Source organism: Mustela erminea, chromosome 5 (genome assembly GCF_009829155.1).
Source record: "Mustela erminea isolate mMusErm1 chromosome 5, mMusErm1.Pri, whole genome shotgun sequence".
In the NCBI taxonomy this organism is placed as follows: Eukaryota; Metazoa; Chordata; class Mammalia; order Carnivora; family Mustelidae; genus Mustela; species Mustela erminea.
In genome coordinates, this window is record NC_045618.1 from 122323806 (window position 1) to 122346488 (window position 22683).

At 36.1% G+C, this 22683-nt stretch overlaps 1 long non-coding RNA gene across 3 annotated transcripts in view; it reads right to left on the minus strand.

Annotated features, from left to right (window-relative positions):
* Nucleotides 1-20952, minus strand: part of LOC116591661 — a 137257-nt gene extending 116305 nt beyond the window's left edge. For 2 of the 3 annotated variants that reach the window (XR_004286095.1, XR_004286094.1), the window contains exon 1: nt 20890-20952. This is a non-coding gene — a long non-coding RNA (uncharacterized LOC116591661). The remainder of the gene's footprint in view (nt 1-20889) is intronic. The other variant, XR_004286096.1, reaches the window with a different exon arrangement.
* Nucleotides 20953-22683: the final 1731 nt, after the last annotated feature.

Genomic DNA, 22683 nt, shown 5'->3' on the forward strand with positions numbered 1-22683 from the left:
TTGCAAAGGCCATCAATGAAATCTACTCCTATATGCCCCCTTTCTCTCCTCACTCAACTAGTGTTCTCAGTAGATACAAGACTGATAATTAACTATTTCCTGGGAGGGCTTCTTTTATGACTCATGGAAGAAAATATGCCTCAGCTATGTATACATCTATTTTCTATCTTACTTGTCTATTCAAGGTCTTCTTTCTCCACCCAAATTTTAAATATTGGAAATCATCAGAGCTAAGCTCTTGTCACTTTCCTCATTTTACACCTCTCACAGTCATCTCATTCAATTATGTAGTAGTAAGCATCATCTTTAAAATCTTCAAATTTATATCCATTAACTTCCCTGACATTATAAGTTAACTCCTGATGTCAGAGACACTTCAACCCATACCTCTGAGAACATCCACCCTTGACCACACTCAACTCTACCTAAATTATATTTCTCCATTATAATTTCCTATGGTCCCATGTTTTTCCCTTAAGTACATGTTTATGCATTTTTTAATTTGATATTTGTCTTCTTTCTCTCAGCACTAAACTCAAAATGCAGGGACAAGTCCTGGAGTATAGTGTTATTTAATAAGTATTTGTTGAATGATGAGATGATGTAACCAGTGACATGGAGCAAATGTCACAATGGGCATCTGCAGAAAGTACGCAGGGCACATATGTCAGAGGTACTATTTAAAGTACAAGTACAGGAAATTATGCCATGGAAAAAGGAATGAGACACACAGCAGGACCGGAAAAGATCATTGTAAAAGAAAAATAAATCACCTTCTCCAGAAAATGGAGTGAAATGTGTCCAGTAAAACAGCACAGGAAACAGAGACCATAAAAAAGGGATTTTATAAAGATATGCAGGCTGAGCAGTAAAGTTCTTATAAGCAGATGCTGTGTTAAAGCAGAGTGTGAACACCTCATGTGACTTGAGTGAGAGTGGAAGAGCTGATAAATCAGACAGTTGCACAGGAAGAGCAACAGATTCACCTCTGCCCAGAGCACTCACAACACCTTGCTGTCAGAGGAAAGACTTGAGTGGACACAGCCATAGAACATGAATGTGAGTCACCACAGGATTCACTTGTAAATTGGAATCATGGTTTCTGCATTCTATGTTGTTCATGTTCCTGATAACAAACTTCTTATTTCAAACCCCAATACAGTAACATTTGTGACCTCTTGCCTTTTGCTAGGCACCTTTGTTAGGGCTTTATTTATATCAGTTTATTGAATTTTCATAATAAATTGATGAGGAAAGAACTATTATCCTCTCCCTTTTATGGATGTGGAACAAAGCCATGAAAACCTAAGTAATTTGCTTTTGGTCACACAGGTAGTAAAAGGAGAAACTCTATTTGAATCTTACAGTAACTGGTGTCTTATCATATTGCCTTGTACTTAAAATATTTCAGAATTAATAATATTAAAAATATAAGGAAGTATTGACGGATACTGAAAAATTTTCCAGACAAGTAACAAACTCATCAAACCACATGCTGTTACAGTTACAAAAGATGCACAATAAAATGTTGTATCTTTTTTTAAATTAAATTTAATTTAGGGGCACCTGGGTGGCTCAGTGGGTTAAGCCTCTGCCTTTGGCTCAGGTCATGATCTCAGGGTCCTGGGATCGAGCCCCACATCAGGCTCTCTGCTTGGCGGGGAGCCTACTTCTCCCTCTCTCTCTGCCTGCCTCTCTGCCTACTTGTGATCTCTCTCTCTCTGTCAAATAAATAAAATCTTTAAAAAAAATTATAAAAATAAATTAATTAATTTAATTTAATTTGTGTGTGTGTATGTTCCAAAATTCATTGTTTATGCACCGCACCCAGCACTCCAAGCAATACATGCCCTCCTTAATACCCACCACCAGGTTCACCCAACTCCCCACCTCCATCCCTTCCAAAACCTTCAGTTTGTTTCTCAGAGTCAACAGTCTCTCCTGGTTTTTATCCCCCTCCGATTTCCCTCAGCTCACTTCTCCTCCCCATCTCCCAATGTCCTCCTTATTCCTTATGTTATATTCCAAGTGAAACCATATGATAATTGACTCTCTCTGTTTGACTTACTTCTCTCAGCATAATCTCCTCCAATATCATCCATGTTGATATAAAAGTTGGGTATTCATCCTTTCTGATGGAGCATAGTATCTTGGTCCATAGTATATATGGACCATATCTTCTTTATCCATTGGTCCATTGAAGGGCATCTTGGTTCTTTCCACAGTTTGGCGACCACAGCCCTTGCTTCTATGAACATTGGTATTCAGATGGCCCTTCTTGTCACTATATCTGTATCTTTGATGTAAATACTCACTAGTGCAATTGCAGGGTCATAGGGTAGCTCTATTTTTAATTTCTTAAGGAATATCCACACTGTTTTCCAAAGTGGCTGCCCCAACTTGCATTCCCACCAACAGTACAAGAGGGTTCCCCTTTCTCCATATCCTCTTCAACACTTGTTGTTTACTGTTTTGTTGATTTTGGCTTTTCTAACTGCTGTAAGGTGGTATCTCAATGTGTTTTTATTTATTTATTTTTTTTAGATTTTATCCATTTATTTATGAGAGAGACAGTGAGAGAGAGCATGAGAGGGGAGAAGGTCAGAGGGAGAAGCAGACTCCCCATGGAGCAGGGATCCAGATGCGGGACTCAATCCCAGGACCCTGGGATCATGACCTGAGCTGAAGGCAGTTACCTAACCAACTGAGCCACCCAGGCACCCTCTCAATGTGGTTTTGATTTGAATCTCCCTGATGGCTAATGATGATGAAAATGTTTTTCATGTGTTTGTTAGCTGTTTGTATGTCTTATTTGGAGAAGTGTCTGTTCATGTCTTCTGCCCATTTTTTGATGTGCTTATCTGTTTTGTGAGTGTTGAGTTTGAGGAGTTCTTATAGATCTTGGATATCAGCCCTTTGTCCGTACTGTCATTTGCAAATATGTCTTCCCATTCTCTGGGTTGTCTCTTTGTTTTGTTGACTGTTTCCTTTGCTGTGCAGAAGCTTTTGATCTTCTTGAAGACCCAAATTTGCCTTTGGGGCCACATCTTGAAAGAAGTTGCTGTGGCCGAAGACAAAGAGGTTACTACCGATGTTCTTCTCTAGGATTTGGATAGATTCCTGCCTCACATTGAGGTCTTTTATCCATTTTGAGTTTATTTTTGTGTATGGTTTAAGAAAATGGTCAAGTTTCATTATTCTATACATAGCTGTCCAATTTCCCCAGCACCATTTATTGAAGAGGCTGTCTTTTTTCCACTGCATATTTTTTCCTGCATCCATTCCTGATTAAAACCCTTCAAAGTATAAGGATAGAGGGAATATTCCTCAACTTCATAAAATCCATCTATGAAAAACTCACAACATATATCATCCTTCATGGGAAAAAGCTGACAGCCTTCCCTTTGAAATCAGGAACATGACAAGGATGTCCACTCTCGCCACTGTTTTTCAACATAGTACTAGAATTTCTAGCAACAGCAATCAGACAAAAAAAAGTAATAAAAGGTATTCAAATTGGCAAAGAAAGAAATATGCAGAGGGAAGAAACAGCGGGTAGGAATACATGAATTATTACCATGACTTTTTTCGTGAATCAAAATAATCCAAAAATAAAAAGAGGTTTGATTATGAAGTTAAATATTATTTTAGTTATGTTGGTTGCAGAGCAGTCCTTACTAATAAGAAAATGTAATATCTCTAGTAGTTATTACATTTTGCATTTATATAACAGGAAGTAACAGGTTCCTTTTACTTTTGTGTAGATTTTCTTAATCATATATTACCAAAGATTTAATGAGCTTCAGTTTTTCCAGTGATAATTAGGCAGACCATATGCTGGTTCTATTTGTTCTTTTAGTTAAACTGCCTTCAGTGGAAGGGAATACCAGCATGATTCAAAGGCATGGCCACAACAGGGCAGAGGACATTACCTACTGTCTTATCTTGCTGAGAGAGTAGGTTTTCCTCTCTACCCCTTTCCTCCACCATTTTATTATATCTGTAAAGAGGAAATGTTGGCAACATAGGGTTTATGATAATTTGATTTTCAAATATTCAAAAGTTAACCTTAATTTTTCTAATTGACTATGAGATTTTCTTTCCTTTCTTTTCTTTTTCTTTTTCTTTTTTTCTTTCTTTCTTTTTTTTGGGGGGGTAAGCTGCGAGATTTTCTTAATTCCTATGAATATTCTTGTAAACGAATTAAAAAATTAGGCAACTTGAAATTTGAATTACATCTGTCTTTCCCATAGGAAAATGGTTCATGAAGACATGAACCTGGTCATCATTGTAGCCCCAGCATGTACTCAAAATGTCAAAGGCTGTCTGTGGGTATTTACTGAACTTGAAATAAAACCAATTAAAACAAAGCAAGAAAGATCCTAAAAACCCAAACACTTTGCCCTTTTCAAAACTGAAGGATATATATATGTATATGTGTGTGTGTGTGTGTGTGTGTGTGTGTGTATATAAAATGAAGGGAATTTCAAAAACAGTTAAGATAAATTTAGTGGCATGCATATCAAGAGGGTATAAAAAATATCCAAATGTAACGTATCTTGAAGACTGTGATTTAAATTTATTATGTCACAAAGGAATCAGAAACCGAGAGAGAAAAGGGACTTGAGAAAATACACAAATATGTGTGCCAGAGCAGAGATTACAAATCTGCATTCTTTTTGTATTCAACATGTCATCAAATACATGCAGTCCTTTGAGCTTCACATAAATTTTGCTTTATTCACAGCTATTGAGATGGGAGTCACATATTCTATGTGCTTTACCTGGGGATACTAGGTGAGAAGTTTATATTTTTCTTATATGCCTCTGACTTTGAGCTCTGCATATATTAAAATAATTCCACTTACAGATCACCTCACCATCTTATATGACTGCCCCGTTCAAATCCAGTTGGGCCAGCTATAAAAATTATTCTTTGTTTGACTTTCCCAACTTCTTTACTCCACCCACTCTCTTCTCTTATCCCTAATGCCTACTTATTTATTATGAAGAAGAATTCATGTATCTATTTTTCTTTTACAAGTGAAGCCTGCTACACCCACTATTCTCCATCTCCAAATATTTAGGTAGGTATTTTCTAAAATAGAAATCATCCATTTTTATTTTTTTCTAAAAAGTAACTGTTATTTTTGAGCTTGTAATAGAATAGATTTTCACCTAGATTTCATTTCTTCAAATTGTTGCCAAAAATAGTTATCCTATAGAGTTCACATAATTTTAAAAAGAAAATTTTCTGCTTTTATCAAGATAAGAAGCAATCTAAAAAAGAAAATTACAAAAATGAAAACCTCTACTGTGACTGTTGAAAAAGTCTGTCTCCTCTTCAGAAATCTAATGGATTTGGCAATCTCACTGAATCTAACTTTATCCTTAAGGATGACACTTGTAGCCCTTTATCATGTTCCACATTGTTTCTGTATATGTACAATGGAATTTATGCTTTATTTTTGAAAATATAACTCATATGGTTATAAAATTCAAATGATATACAAAAATATTGGTAAATATGGAAGCCCATGACAGTTCTCCACCCAGGGTGACCATATTGCATGACTCCAAGTGGCATATCAAATAAAAAACAATAGCAGTGGGATCACTTAGAAGACAACTTCAGCCTCAAATTGGGTGTGACTTCACACCTGACTCCACTTCCTAGAGGAAATTGCTATTTTTAAATCAACATTAAAAAGACATAATCTATGCACAACAAACTAAGACCATTGAAAATGTACAAATTAATAATTTTGAGAAATGCCTATAAACATGAAATCTTCATCCCATTCAAGACACAGAGGATTTTCTTTTCTCCAGAATTTTTGGTCTATTGCTTTTCAGACAGTCCTTCCCATAACCACGAGGCTCAGTTCAACCATTAACTAGCTTTCTGTCGCTTATGATTTTGCTCTATCCAGAAATGCACATAAATGAACTCAAGATATGTGTATCTTTTGAGGCTAACATTGTTCACTCACCATACATTTTTAAGAAAGTACTTATTCATATTATTGAGTGCATCAGTAGTTTGATCCTTGAGGTAACCGATGAGTATTCCATTGTATGCATATTTTAATGTTTCTTTATCCATCCACCTGCTTATAGACCTTTTATTGTTTCCTTTTGGGGCTGTTATGAATAAAGTTTCTATAAACATTCAAGTAGAAGCCTCTGTGTACACATATGTTTTCATTTCCCTTTGGTAAATAATTAGGAGTGAAATTGAGGAAAGATAAACTACCATATAACATTTCCACCAGAAACATATGAGGATTCTGTTTTGCTATCCCTAATACTACCTTTAAAAAATATATATTCATGCTCTTGTAATGAGTTACTAATTGGTAACTAATTTGACTTCAATTTGTATTTTCCTGATGACTACAGGTGTAAGCATCTTTATATGTGTTTGGGGGCCATTTATATATCTTCTTTTGTTAAGTGTCTATTTAAACCTTTTGCCCATTTTTACTAGATTACTTTTCATTTTATCACTGAGTTATATATATTGATTTATAATTCTGGAAAAGTTCTTTATCAGATGTATGTGTTATATTTTTTTCCTCATTCTTTGGGTAGCCTTTTGTTCTCTAATATTATAATTCCAAGTCTAACTTTTATTTTAAGTCCATTTTATTGATACTCTTGTCTTTATTTGTGTTTTATCTAAGTATACACAAACCTTCATAAGATTACAAAGATTTTTTTCTCCTATGTTCTGTCCTAAAACGTTTATAGTTTTAACTCTTACATTTAGATCTATAGTAAATCTTGATAGCAGGTAGTACACATCTTCCAATTTGGTTCTCCTTTTTAAAAATCATTTTGACTGTTTTACACCTTTTGCACTATTATATATTCTTAAAATAAACCTATTAATGTTTACAAATGAACAAAAAATATCACGATTTTAACTGGGATTACATTTAATATATTATTCAATTTAGGAAAAATTTTCATCCTAACAATACAGAGTTCTCTATTCCAAGAACACAGTAAGTCTTGAAGTTCATTTATGTATTTAATGTCCCTCAGTAGAGCTTATCATTTTCAGTGTACAGTTCTTGTACATAAATATTTTAATTTTTCCCTAAGTATTTCATATTTTGATACCATTTTATTTGGAATTATACTTTCATACTTTTTTATTTCTTTTATAATTATTTGTTATTATACCTAAAGATACTTATTTTTGATAGTAACTCTATGCCTTTCAATCTTACTAAACTTACTCTCTAATATTTTTTGTTTAAAGATTTCTTAGGCTACTTAAGAGGATCACTTATGCTATCTTTGAATAAAGGTTTTACTTCTTTCTCTAAATCTGAATGACTTCTCCTTTTTTTTTCTTACGACAATTACCAGTACCACCAGCACAATTTTGAATAAAAAAGAAGAGACAGGATCCTTGCCTTGTTCTCAGTTGTGGTGGGGGTGGGCAGAGGAGAATCTTTAGTCTTTTATTGATAAGTATATTACTTGTATATAAGCTTTTTATGAAGTTGAGGAATTTCTTATCTATTTTAGTTTACTAAAAATTTTTATCATAGATGAACACTGTTAAATGCTTTTCTTCACTTATTGACATGCTCCTTTTTTTTTCCTGTGTTACTCTATTAAATTTTTAACATGCACTAACTGATTTTCAAATATAGAGCAAACTGGAATTCCTGAAATAAATACCAATTGGTCATAATGTGTAATTCCTTCCATGTAGTGTTGGATATCTTTTGCTAAAAATTTGATAAGGATTTATATATCTATGTTTATGAGAAATTTTGGCATGTAGTATGCTTTTCTTGTCTTAATATAGTCTTGGTATGAGAACACTGATCTCATAAAATAGGTTGGGAAATATTCCCTTATTCTAAGTGATTTTTTTGTAAGTTTGCTATTATTTCTCCCTTAAATATTTAATGAATTTCTCCTTGAAAATATTTGAGTCCAAATTAAGCTGATAGACAGAATAATGGCCTCTCAAAGATGTCTACATCTTAAGTTCTTAAACATGTGACATTACTTTACATGACAAAGGAGAATTAAGATAACAATTACAAACCAGCTGACTTTAAAGTGGCAAGATTATCCTTATTATCTGTTTAGACCAAATGAAATAATCAGAGTCCTAAACATAGAAGAGGAAGATAGAAAAAACATACTCAGAATGAAGCAATTGGAAAAAAAAAAAATTCAACTGCTCATTGCTGACTTAGAGGACAGATGAAAGGGCATGAACCAAAGAATTCATGTGTCCTCTGAAAGAAGGAAAAAGTTTCTTCCCTAGAGATTCTTGAAGAATGACACCTCTACTGACACCTTAGTTTCAGTTCGGTGAATCCCATTTTGGATTTCTGACTTCCAGAAATATAAGATAATGCATTTATGTTGTTTTAAGTTGCCAAGTTAGTTGTGATTTGTTATACCAGCAATGGAAAACTAATATAAAAGTTCTTGATATTTTCTATTTCTTCTCATGTGAGTTTTGGTTAAGTGTGTCTTTCCAGCAATTATTCATTCTGTCTGTGTTGTCAAATTCATCATGCAAATCTATTTATTGTATTACTAATTAATTTTAATGACTATGGGTATGTAGTGGTATATCTTCTTCATTCCGAATGTTGGTATTTGGTGTTCTTCCCCTTTCTTGAACAGTCTAGTTAGAATTTCACACATATATTTTTAAATATTTTTAAAAATCACCTTATTTTTATTGTATTTTTCTATTGCATGCTTTTCTTCCTGTTCCATTTATTTCAGCTCCTTATTGGTTACTTTCTTCCTTTCACCTGAGTTTAATTTGTTCTTCTTTATTCTCACTTCCAAAATGAAAACTTGGATTTTCAATTTTATAGTATTAATTGTCTAAATGTAAGAATTTGAAATCATACATTTTCTTCTAAAGCTCCATTTTAGCTGCATCAGACTAGTTTTGATGTATTGTGCTTTCATTATCATTCAGTTAAAAATTGTTTGTTAATTGCCTTCATTTGTTTAGAAATGAGTTAACTGATTTCCACATATTTGGTTCTTTTCAATGTATTTTATGGTTTCTGATATAATTTTATTGTGATCAGAAAACATACTCTAAAATTTTGAGCTTTTGAAATGAAATCTATTAAGACTTGTTTTATAGCCCATCACATGGTCTCTCTTACTGAATTTCTATATGGGCTTGAAAGAAATGTTCTTTTTTACAGTTATTGAGTGTGGTTTTCTATAAATGCAAATTAAGTTAAGGGAGTTTGTGGTGTCATTTATATCTTTTATATCCTTACTGATTATTTTTCTAGTTAATCTTTTCATTTTTAAATGATGGGAATTAGTCTCCAACTATAATTGTGAATTTTTATACATTTTTATTCAGTTTTGACAATTTGGACTTCATTATTTTTGAGGGATTTTCATTAGGCTCATATATAATTATAGTAGTTATACTTCCAGAATATATTGATCCTTTTACTGTTATTAAGTGTTCACTTTTTATTTGCCTGCAGTCCTTCTTGTCTTAACATGAACAGGGCCAGAAAGATCGAGAAGAAATCACAGGCAGGGATTTGTTCAAAACAGATATATGCAGTATATCTGAATAAGAATTTAGAACAACAATCATAAAATAACTAGCCAGGCTTGAAAGAAGCATAGAGGACCCCAAGCAACCTTTGCTACAGAGATAGAAGGCTTAAAAAAATTAGCCAGGCCAAAAAAAACAAAAAACAAAAAACACTCTGAGATGCAAAACTGACTGGATATTATCACAATGAGGACAGAAGAATCAAAGGATTGGATAGGTGATATAGAAGATAAAATTATTGAAAATAATGAAGCTGAAAAAAAGGGGAAAGAAAACTACTAGATCATGAATATAGACTTAGGGAACTCAGTGATTCCACAAAATGTAATAATGTCTGTATTATGTGTGTGTCAGAAGAAGAGCAGAGAAAAGGGGCAGAAGGTTTATTTGAAAAATATATAGCTGAGAACTTCCATAATCTGGAGAAATAAACAGGCATTCAAGTCCAAGAGGCACAGAGCACTCCCCTCAAAATCAACAAAAACAGGTCAACACCAAGACATATATATATCATAGTGAAACTTGCAAAATGCAAAAATAAGGAGATAATTCTGAAAGTAAGTAAGGACAAAATTCTTAACCTACAAGGATAGACACATAAAGTTAGCAGCAGTCTTGTTCACAGAAACTTGATTGGCCAGAAGAGAGTGATATGATATATTCAATATGATAAATGGGAAAAATACGCAGCCATGAAAACTGTATCCCGCAAGGTTCTTGGATTGATAAATAGATGAGATAGAGGGATATATAGAAGGAGGGATCAAGCATTTCCAAGACAAGCAAAAACTAAAAGAGTTCATGAACACTAAAACCAGCTCCACTAGAACTATTGAAGGGGAACCTTTGAGCAGGAAAGAGAGAACAAAAGCAAAAAAAAAAAACAAAGAAAAGAAAAACTAGAAAGGAACAGAGATAATCTACAGGAACGGTGACTTTATAAAGAATACAATGGCACTACATTCATATCTATAAATAATGACTCTGAAAATAAATGGACTAAATGTTCCAATCAAAAGTCATGGGATATCAAAATAGATTAAACAAAAACAGAAACAAACAAACAAACAAACAAACAAAAAAACACGAGACCCATAGATATGCTGCTTACAAGAGACTCATTTTAGATCCAAAGACACCTCTAGATTGAAAGTCAGGGGGTGGAGAGCCAAATATCATGCTAATGTACATCAAAAGAAAGCCAGAGTAGCCATGCTTATATACAACAAACATGATTTTAAACCGAAGACTGTAATAAGACATGAAGAAGGGTACTATATTATAATAAAGTGGTCTATCCAACAAGAAGTTCTGACAATTGTAAATATTTATGTCATCATCTTGGGAGCCCCAAAATATATGTCAATTAATACCAAGCAGAAAAAACTCATTGATGATAATATACTATAATAGTATGGGATTTTAATACCTCGCTCACAGCAATGAACAGATCATCTAAGCAGAAGATCAACAAGGAACAATGGACTTGAATGACACACTGGACCAGATATCTTTAACAGATATATTCAGAGCATTTCATACTAAAGCATCAGAATACACATTTTTTTTTTTTTGAGTGCACATAGAACATTCTCTGGAATAGATCAGATATATGTCACAAATCAGGCCTCAACATGTAGGAAAAGATTGAGATTATACCATGCATATTTTCAGACCACAACATTAATGAAACTTGAAGCCAACCAAAAAAAAAAAAAAAAAAAAAAAAAAAAAAAGGAAAGACAACAAATACATGGAGGTTAAAGAACATCCAGTTAAAGAATGATTGACTTAATCAGGAAATTAAAGAAGAAATTAAAAAATCACATGGAAGCAAATAAAAATCAACATATGACAGTTCACAACCTTTGAGATGCAGCAAAGGTGTTCATAAGAAGGAAGTATTTAGCAATACAGGTCTTCTTCAAGAAGCAAGAAAATTCTCAAATACACAACTTAATCTTACACCTAAGCAAACTGAAAAAGGAACAGCAAACAAAGCCTAGAACCAGCAGAAAGGAAATAAATAAGATTAGAGTAGAAATAAATTATATAGAAATAAAGAAAAAAGAGAATAGATCAATGGAACTAGGAACTAGTTCTTTGAAAGAATTAACAAAATTGATAAACCCCTAACCAGACTTATCAAAAAGAAAAGAGAAAGGACCCAAATAAGTAAAATCATGGAAAAAAGAGGCGAGATCACAACTATCACCACAAATACAAGCAATTATAAGAGAATATTATGAGTAGTTATATGCCAGTAAATTGGGCAATCTGGAAGAAATGCATAAATTCCTAGGAAAATAAAAATTATGAAAACTGCAATAGGAAGTAACAGAAAATCTGAACAGACCAATAAATAGCAAAGGAATTGAATTAATAATCAAAAGTCTCCCAACAAACAAGAGTCCAGGGCCAGATGAGTTCTCAGGGGAATTCTATCTAACATTCATTTTTATTTTTTTTCCTACCAAACATTTAAAGAAGAATTCATGCCTATTCTTCTGAAGCTGTTCCAACATAATAGAAATGGAGAGAAAGCCTCCAAATTCATTCCATTAGGCCAGGGTTACCTTGATTCCAAAACCAAAGAAAGGCCCCACTAAAGAGGAAAATTACAAACCAATATCCCTGATGAACATGGATCCAAAAATTCTCAACAAGAAACCAATTGAATCCAAAAGTACATTAAAAGGATTATTCATTATGATCAAGTGGGCTGTAGAAGTGGTTCAATCCATGAATAAATCAACCTGATGCACCACATTAGTAAAAGTAAAGATAAGAATCATATGATCTTCTCAATAGATGCAGAAAAAGCATTTGACAAAATATAGCATCCTTCTTGACAAAAACCTTCAACAAAGTAGGGATAGAAGGAACATATGAAAGACCCACAGCTAATATCATCTTGATTGGAGAAAAACTGAGAGCTTTTCCCCTAAAGTCACGAATAGGACAGGAATGTCCACTCCCACCACTGTCATTCAACATAGTACTGAAAGTTCTAGTCTCAGAAATCAGAGAACAAAAAGAAATAAAAGACAGGGCACCGGGTGGTTCAGTCAGTTAAGAGCCCAACTCTTGATTTTGGCTCAGGTCATGATCTTGGGGTTGTGAGATTGAGCCTTACATCGGGCTCTACACTGGGTGTGGAGCTTGCTTAAGAGTCTCTCTCTCCCTCTCTCTGCCCCTCCCCCTGAATCACTCTCTCTTTCTAAGAAAGAAAGAAAGAAAGGACATTAAAAGCATACAAATCAATAAGGAAGAAGTCAAATTTTCACTCTTTGCTGACGCCATGATACTCTATGCAGAAAACCAGAACAACTCCACCAGTAATTGCTAGAATGGATCCACAAATTCAGCAACGTTTCAGGATATAAAATCAATGTACAGGAATCTGATTTCTATATAACAATAATGAAGCAGCAGAAAAAGAAATCAAGGAGTCAATCCCATTTATAATTACATCAAAAGCCATAAGATACCAAGGAATAAATCTAACCAAAGAAGTAAAAGATCTGTACTCAGAACAATAGAACACTTTTAAAAGAAATTGAGGAATACACAAAGAAATGGAAAAGCATTCCTTGCTCATGTGTTGGAGGAACAAATATTGTTAAAATGTCTATACTATCCAAAGCTATCTATACATTCAATGTAATCCTTATCAAAGTAACACCAGTACTTTCCACAGAGCTAGAGCAGACCATCCTAAAATTTGTATGGACCCAGAAAAGACCCTGAATAGCCAAAGTAATGTTGAAAAAGAAAACAAAAGCTGGAGGCACCTGGACTCAAGTTATATTACAAAACTGTAATCATCAAGACAACATGGTACTGGCACAAAAACAGACATATAGATTAATGGAACAGAATAGAGAACCCAGAAATGGATGCACAACATATGGTCAACTAATCTTTGATGAAGCAGGAAAAATATCTAATAGAAAAAAGTATCTTCAACAAATTATGTTGGGAAAACTGGACAGTGACATGCAGAAGAATGAAACTAGATCACTTTGCACCATACACAAAAATAAATTCAAAATGGATGAAAGACCTTAATGTGTTAGTGGAAACCATCAAAATCCTAGAGAAGAACACAGGCGACAACCTCTTTGATCTAGACCGCAGGAACTTCTTACCAGACACATCTCAGGAAGCAAGAGAAACAAAAGCAAAAACGAACTATTGGGACTTAATCAAGATAAAAATCTTCTGTAAAGCAAAGGAAACAGTCAACAAAACTAAAAGGCAACTTATGGAATGGGACAAGATATTTGAAAATGACATATCAGGTAAAGGGCTAATACCCAAGATCTATTAAGAACTTATCAAACTTGGGGCACCTGGGTGGTTCAGGGGGTTAAAGCCTCTGCCTTCGGCTCAGGTCATGATCCCAGTGTCCTGGGATTGAGCCCCACATTGGGCTCTCTGCTCAGCAGGGAGCCTGCTTCCTCCTCCCTCTCTCTCTGCCTGCCTCTCTGCCTACTTGTGATCTGTCTGTCAAATAAATAAATAAAATCTTAAAAAAAAAAAGAAAAGGAAGAACTTATCAAACTCAATACCCAAAACCAAATAATCCAGTTAAGAAATGGGCAGAAGACATGAACAGGCATTTCTCCAAAGAAGTCATACAAACGGAATAATAGACACCTGAAAAAATAGTCAACACCACTCATCATCAAGGAAATACAAATCAAGACCACAGTCAGATACTACCTCACATCTGTTAGAATGGCTAAAATTAACAACTCAGGAAATAACAGATGTTGGCAGGGATATGCAGAAAGGGGAACCTTCTTACACTGTAGGTGGGAATGAAATTTGATGCAGTCAATCTGGGAAAGAGTATTGAGGTTCCTCAAGAATTTAAAAATAGAACTACCCAGCAATTGCACTAAGTATTTATCCTAAGGATACAAAAATATTAACTCAAAGGGGCACATGCACCCAATGTTTACAGCAGCATTATTAACAATAGCCAAATTATGGAAAGAGTCCAAATGTCTATTGACTGATGCATGGATAAAGATGATGTGGAGTGAGGACATATAGGTAGATATAGATAGATATAGATACAGATATATGTAAAATATACATAAATATATATAAAATACATAGATATAGATATTCTATGGAATATTATTCAGCCATCAGAAAGAATAAAATCTTGCCATTTGCAATGACGTTTATAGAATTAGAGGGTCCTATGTCAAGTGAAATAAAACCAGTCAGAGAAAGACAAATACCCTATGATTCACTCATATGTGAAATTTAAGAAAAAAAAAAAAGATGAAAAATAATGGAAGAAAAGAAAAAATAAAATAAGATAAAAACTGAGGGGGAGATAAACCATAAGAACCTCTTAACTGTAGAGAACAAACTGAGGGTGGCTGGAGGAGAGGTAAGTGACAGGACAGGCTAAACAGGTAAAGGACATTAAGGAAGGCACTTGTTATGATAAGCACTGGGTGTATTATGAAAATGACCAATCATTAAGTTATACCCTTGAAACCAATACTACAATATATGTTAATTTAATTTAAATATAATCTTGAAAGAGAAAAAGCAAAACAAAACAAAACATTGTTGTCCTACTTTCTTAAGCATACTGTTTTTTGCATTCTATCTTTTTCTGTTCTTTTATTTCTAGTCCTTTTTTAAGCTATGTATCTAATATGTATCTCTTATAGATAGGATGATGTTTTACTCCTCCCTCTTTTTTTTTTTTTAATTCCATTTGGCAATTTAAAAAAATGGCTAAATTCCTGAATAATGAGGCACATGTTTTATTTAGGTCTTCAAACTTGCCTTTGGTATTTAATTTTTCTTATCTTATTTTTCATTTGTTTTACATTCCTAGCTTCTTTGGATCATTATTTTTTTATATTTCATATTAATTACTCTATTAGATTTCTAGTAAATACTCATAAATTTTAGTGGTTATTCTGGAAATTATTTTTTTTTTAAGATTTTATTTATTTATTTGAGGGAGAATGAGTGAGAGAGAGATGAGAGAGGAGAAGGTCAGAGGGAGAAGCAGACTCCCCAACGAGCTGGGAGCCTGATGCGGGACTTGATCCTGGAAGTCCAGGATCATGACCTGAGCTGAAGGCAGTTGCCCAACCAACTGAGCCACCCAGGCGCCCTATTCTGGAAATTATAATATACATCCTTAACTTACCCTAATTTAAGTGTCTTAAACTAGGCAAGGACTATTAATTTGTATTTGTGTGTGCACCTAATTTATTTTTGTGAATTTCCTGAAGTCTAAAATTGTCGCTCTCACCAGCAAGAACGACCAGGAGACCTCAGCGAAGCAAGCTTTATTTCTGCATAGCTGTTGGGATCTCTCTCTCCCCCGCCAGTGCATGTCTATATATACCAAGGTTGCACAACCAATCACTCGCAGCCACATAGATACAAAATCCTAAGTTCTGCCTACTGGCTTGCATCCAGCCGCCATCTTAAAGGCGTGTTTACTTTCGGGCACCGAAAAAGTCGTGCGGCGCCCGGGCCCCCCCTCCCCCGGGCCTAGCCGGAGCAGCTCCGCACCGTTGCCACCCGGCGGCTGTGACGGCTTGAGGCAGCGGCGGCCGAGGCAACGAGCGGGCACGGCGGAGCCCAGAAGCATCACCGCGCATGCACTACAAGCCGCTGGGGCACCGACATCTCCCCCTTTTCTTTTATATTAGGCATGCAAGGCAGGAGATCGTGCCTGTCTTAGGTTGTCAGCTGCCATGAACATGCTTACCCGTCATCGGATAATTCCCCCTGGTTGGAGAACTCCTGGCTTAGGTTGCTATGTGCATGCAGCCAATCTTACCCGTCATTGACTACCGATCTAGCGCTGCCAGCCAGATTTGGGGAAATGTACCAGCTTCCAGTGCCATGCAAGCTTGTTTGAGCGCCAACTGTTGCCTACATTGTTGTTTACGTAGTGATGCAAAACGGCGGAACATAAGGATTTACAACAGATACCCAATCCCGTAATGGAGCTATGTCAATCTTATCTGCTTAACTCTTTCGACAGATTAGCAGCAATAGAAAGGTCATTATAGGCCACGGAGGTTATGCAAAGTCCAGAAAGTGATTGGATGCATCCGGTCGTCAATAGTTTCTGGAGAATGTCCACTTGTTACAGATGTGGTGAGAGCTACAGCCGCTGCAGTTGCTGCAGCTGCGGAGGCTGCTACAGCCGCAATAATGGCTGCAGTGAACCCAAAGTCTCTTTTATGTCTTGAGAGCAATACAGGCGAATGTTAGGATTTACAGAAACGGGCATGGGAATGAAAGTAGGTATACAGGAGGGAGGATGGCGGACTCATTCGTCAGTGGCATGGGGAACGGCCAGGCTTTCACTATTGTCCATTGGTGCATCTGTTGAAGGGATGCTGGTGTCGCCAGGATCGCTATCAGGCCGAGCATCAGGACGGGGCAGGCCATGTTGATCGATTCTTCTAATCAGTCGCTCAGGGACCCAGATAGGCACTTGGGCATCCTGTGGAAAAAGACAAACGGAACCTCGGTGCCATCTTAGGACCCGGTCAGGGCCTCTCCATTGGCCCATGAGTATATCCTTCCACTTTGCCTGGGCTAGAGTGCTTTCAGTAACCGCCGCATGCCTGTCTGCTGCAGATGTACCATTATGGTCCAAGGACAAAAAATTTAAAATGTAAAGGGTGAGAGATGTAAGATCACGGGGTGACTTGTAGTTATCCCCTATTCCCCCTTTTCTTATTTTTTGTAAGCATCGTTTGAAGGTGCCATTGTCGCGTTCAATTATTCCTTGACCTTGTGGATTGTAAGGTATACCTATAGTATGGACTATACCAAATTGAGTTAGGAATTGATGGATAGATTTTGATGTATATGCAGGTCCATTATCTGTCTTTATTTGTTTTGGGATACTCTGTGAAGCATCGTAGGCAGTGTGTGATGACTTGTTTTGAATTCTCCCCCGTGAGGGGAGTAGCCATTATGATACCCAAATAAGTGTCCACTGATATATGTACGTACTTTTGTTGCCCGAATTCAGGTACATGTGTGACATCCATTTGCCATAGGTGATTAGCTTGAAGACCTTTGGGATTTACCCCTAAGGAAGGCTGAGGGAGTAATGTGGCACAATTCCCACAGGTCCTTACTATATCTCTTGCCTGTTCTTTGGTGATATGGAATCTATATCTTAAGGTATTAGAATTCACATGCCATTTGCTATGGAACAACTTCGCCTGTTCTAAGGTAGGGCAAATAAGTTGGAAACGACTATTGTGGTCTGCTAGAGCATTGCCCTCGGATGCCTCTTTACACCATTTATTTGCTTGTTCATAGGCTAATTGTTTAACAAGGGGCATTGCTTTGTCCACATCCCCAAATATGCACCTTGCTACTTGGAGCAGACGATCTACAAAGTCAGCATAGGGTTCATTAGGCCCCTGCAACACCTTGGAAAGTTGTCCCTGCAAATCGCCAGAACTCTGTATGGTCTTCCAAGCCCTAGTGGCTGCAGCTGCTATCTACATACACCCCTGGGGGGTACCCAATCTGATTGTTTTGTCCCACAAATTGACCTCCTCCCATGAGCATGTCAATATTCCAGTGGGGATTCCCTGACGCGGCGTTATGCTGGGCAGTTTCTGAGCTACACTCTTGCCAAGCAGTTTTCCATATCAAGTATTGTCCACCAGACAGAGTTGCTTTTGCCATGTTAGTTCAATCGTCTGGGGTAAGGTTAATGCTACCAACTGCTTCCAAAAGTGAAAGTGTATAAGCAGCCTGTGGCCCATAAGTAGTGACTGCTTCCTTAAACTGTTTAATAAGTTTGAAGTCTAGTGGTTGATGAAACCTCTGTTGATTTTGATCTTCTAACACTGGGTATGCAAGAGGGGAGGGTTTAGTAAAGTCCGTAATGTCCCTCCATCCTGCATTTCTACATTCTGGACAACCGCATGCCCCTCGGGAGCATGAAGTGTTATATGGTGGCAGTCATTCTGCAGGTGGCGCTATAGGCCTACATTCAGGGGTAGGAATTCTTGACCTTCTGACAGAGGGCGCTAGGGAGTCATATTTTTTCCCGGCTTCTTTGTATGTCTTTCCCTTTAAAGGTTCGTTAGGGACTTCCTCTTTTAATTTTAAGTGTGTCATGGCTTCCCCAAGCTCATCTTCAGAGGAGCTCTCCTCTGAATTTTCTCCCCCTCTGCTAGATCCTGCCTTAGAGGCTTCTCTGACCTGCTCCTCGATAACATTTTTAACCATTTTATGGTTAGAGTCTAGCGGAGTGCCATTAGCCTTAAGCACCTCCGTCAGTAATCCTCCCATCTTAGTAAACTTTGATCCCATTATTTCTTGTCCTATGCCTAGGAACCCTTTTACTTCTCGTCCTATACTTAGGAACTTTCTCACTTCTCGTCCTATACTTAGGAACTTTCTCACTTCTCATCCTATACTTAGGAACTTTCTTATCTGAAATTTTGTGCACACTTACCGGATCGTTGCGTTCACTGAGAAATCCTCGGTGTAGGTTTCGGGTTTCCCGGGTTTCGGCACCACTTGTCGCTCTCGCCAACAAGAACGACCAGGAGACCTCAGCGAAGCAAGCTTTATTCTGCGTAGCTGTTGGGATCTCTCTCTCCCCCGCCCGTGCATGTCTATATATACCAAGGTTGCACAACCAATCACTCGCAGCCACATAGATACAAAATCCTAAGTTCTGCCTACTGGCTCGCATCCAGCCGCCATCTTAAAGGCGTGTTTACTTTCGGGCACCGAAAAAGTCGTGCGGCGCCCGGGGCCCCCCCGCGGGCCCAGCCAGAGCAGCTCCACACTGTTGCCACCCGGCGTCGGCGTCGGCTTGAGGCAGCGGCGGCCGAGGCAACGAGCGGGCACGGCGGAGCCCAGAAGCATCACCGCGCATGCACTACAAGCCGCTCGGGCACCGACATCAAATAAAGTTGATGTTAAAGATAAAGAGTAAAAAGTGTGAAAATAAATCCAAACTAAATCCATTTATGTGTAATATATAACAAACAACCAAGAAAACAATGATAAATACAAAATTTAGAGACATAATACATGGCATTGTTATTTTAGTAACTGGGAAATGTGTTCAAAACACAAATATTAGAATTGATATAAAGTATTGTATGCATATCCAGTTCTACTAGCCAGAAGCCATATATTTGACAGAGAAACACTGTCCATAACCAATGTGAGGAGCCACAAAGATAAAAATCAATATTCTGATAAGATAGTTACACCCTATAATTAAATAGGATTTTAAAGTAATGCACAGCTCATGGTTTTGAATAAATATTTGATCATTTTGAATAAAACATCAACATTGATATATATTTCTTTTTTTAGATTAAAAAGAGGAAAACAATCTCATATGTTTTAATTAAAACCACTTGATTCTTTCTACATTCTTTAGTCTGAGTATGACCATGAAAATAGTTAACTTATTTTCATTCTTATATTGCTTACAAGTTTATTATTTACCTATACAAATATAATTACTCATTTATAACTTTAGAAAACTTTGAATGACTAAATTTTTTAATTTTATTCTGACATTAAGGAAGTATAAATATACCATTTGAACTGCAACAATTCAGAATATATATACTTGTACTAATCCTAAGTAAAAATCTAGACCCAAATTCAATTTAAAAGATGTGGCTTACTAAAGAATAATGATAAACTAAAGAGGGAGCAAAAAACAGTATTTTATGTTCTTAAAATTATTAAACAGTTATGGATAGTAAGAAGAAAGATTTAATGAGCAAATAAATGTGAAACCATCTTCTAAAAAGTCAAGAATTTAAAGTGTTATGTTTCATTGTCATTCCAAGCAAAATAAATGGGCTATTCCTTTTCTATATGTATGCTTTAGTTTAGTTTTTATATGTGTCTTGTGGGATAGTCAAGCACCCTCACTTTATTGTTGAAGAAACTGAGAAATACATAATCATACAATTAATAGTTTGTAGAGCTACATTCAATTTCAGGTGTTTGACTCTAAAGTTCATTGCTTTTATACTGAGTCATGAAGATTCAACAAATACATAAATTCTCTTGATTTTGACTTTAACCTCACCCACTAAATTGAAAAACTCTCTTTTGGAATCTAAAGTCCGCAACAATCTCATTAACTAACTCTGCAAGATAGAAAAGCTCCAGGATAGTTCTCCTGCTGATCAGAAACACTTCAACCAAAATAAAAAGCAAAAACCAGAGGCGAGAAGGCAAAAAGGGGTAAGAATAGACAAAAGCCAAAAGAAAAAGAGCAATACCTGGGGAGTGTTTTGAAGGTCAAGCTCAACGCTGGTGGGAACTTGGGGTTGCACAGGAATTACATAACTGATGCTGCCCAGACTTCCCTGGTGCCAAGTTAAAAATAAAAATAAGATAAAAAAAGACAGGCCTGGCAGTTGAGAGTTAGCTCTGATTTTAATTGGTGCATTTGAGGTATGTTGACACTGCACTCAGTAGAAGTGTGTGTCTACTGGGGTGGGATGTTGTAGTAGAAAAGGAAGAGAATTCAATAGCTAGATTTTTAAAGTCTATTTTTTTTTTTTCTTTGCACAGAGTGGAGGAAGCCATTAAGGTCACTGATCAAGGCCTTTGGGTAGTCTGTAATTTAATTAAGATCAAATTACACATTTTAATTACCTGGCACCCAAGAAACCAATGTGTGAATGCTTGTCTGGTATTCAATACACAATTTAAGGGATTCTTTTCTTGGATTCAGCGTGTCTCCCATTAAAAGCAGACATTTGAAGTCTTCATGTTAATCAAATTTTGCCATTCTTATTTGATGATTTAAAAAAATAAGTGTGCAAGTCTACAAAATAATTTTTGCACTACACAGAGTGGTAGGCAGTTAAAACCTCATTTTTATAAAATAAATTGGAGCTTTAATTTTTTTAGGAAAGAGAAAGAGGTGGGGTTAACATATAGACTTATCAAACATTTGGCAAGAAACTTGAGAGATGTATTCTTTCATTTAAATGACACAACTTGCCATCAGTAAAGACAAAAAAAGTGAGTATCAAAGTGAATAAGCAAATTAAGAGTTATGAGCTGAGATTCATTCCCCAAAGGCTTATGTTTCAAGCCCATACTCCTTGAAGGTATTTCCCTTTCTTGTCTACCTCTACCCTTAAAAGGATAATTAGTGATCATGAATGAGAACTTCATCTTTCCTTGATAACATAAAGCCCCATTAATGTCCACCAATAACTGAATCAGATTATATTGGGGTGAAATATGAAAAGAAGACAAAGAAATCTTAAAAAGTAAAGCATTGTCAGGGCATCTGGGTGTCTCAGTCAGTGGAGCATCTGACTTCACCTCAGTTCATGACCCCAAGGTCCTAGGATCTGCCCCCAGTCAGGCTCCCTGATCAGCAGGGACTCTGCTTGTCCCTCTCCCTCTCTCCTCGCTCTGCTGGTGCTCTCTCTGTATATATCTCTCTCAAATAAATAATAAAATCTTTAAAAAAATTTTTAAAAAGTCTTATCTTCTCAATAGCGATTGCGCAACCAAATGCATCCACTTATTTGGCGTTTAATCAAGCCTTCTTTGAAAAAAGAAAAGATAACTTTATTGGGGTCAAATGATTATTTAAAATAAAACATTCAGAAAATGCAGATCACAAAATCCTTAATTTCTAAGAGTGGTTCGTATCATAAACCCAGAGGCTCTTCCATGGTTATTTCAAGTTTTATTCTTTATTTTAACACTAACATAGAAGCTCTTGTTCTACTCTGAGTTTACAGTTTTTGTTTGTTTTTGTTACATTTTCAAAAGATGAATTGTTGAACAGCCCCACAAATCAATGGGGATTAGCAGTTGAGGTTGTCAAAACTGGCTCGGCCTGAAGAAAAAGAAAACCAGATCCTCATATAATACTATATTCAGTGGTGAAATCCTGATAGATCTGACAGATTAAAGGTTCACAAGTGAAGGGTCAAACGATAAATTTAAAAGAAGACAATGTAGTATAACACCTTTCCGATATAAGAGTGGGGAAGGGCTTTCTAAGTAAAACATACAAAACATTGAACTATAGGGAATTCAATTAC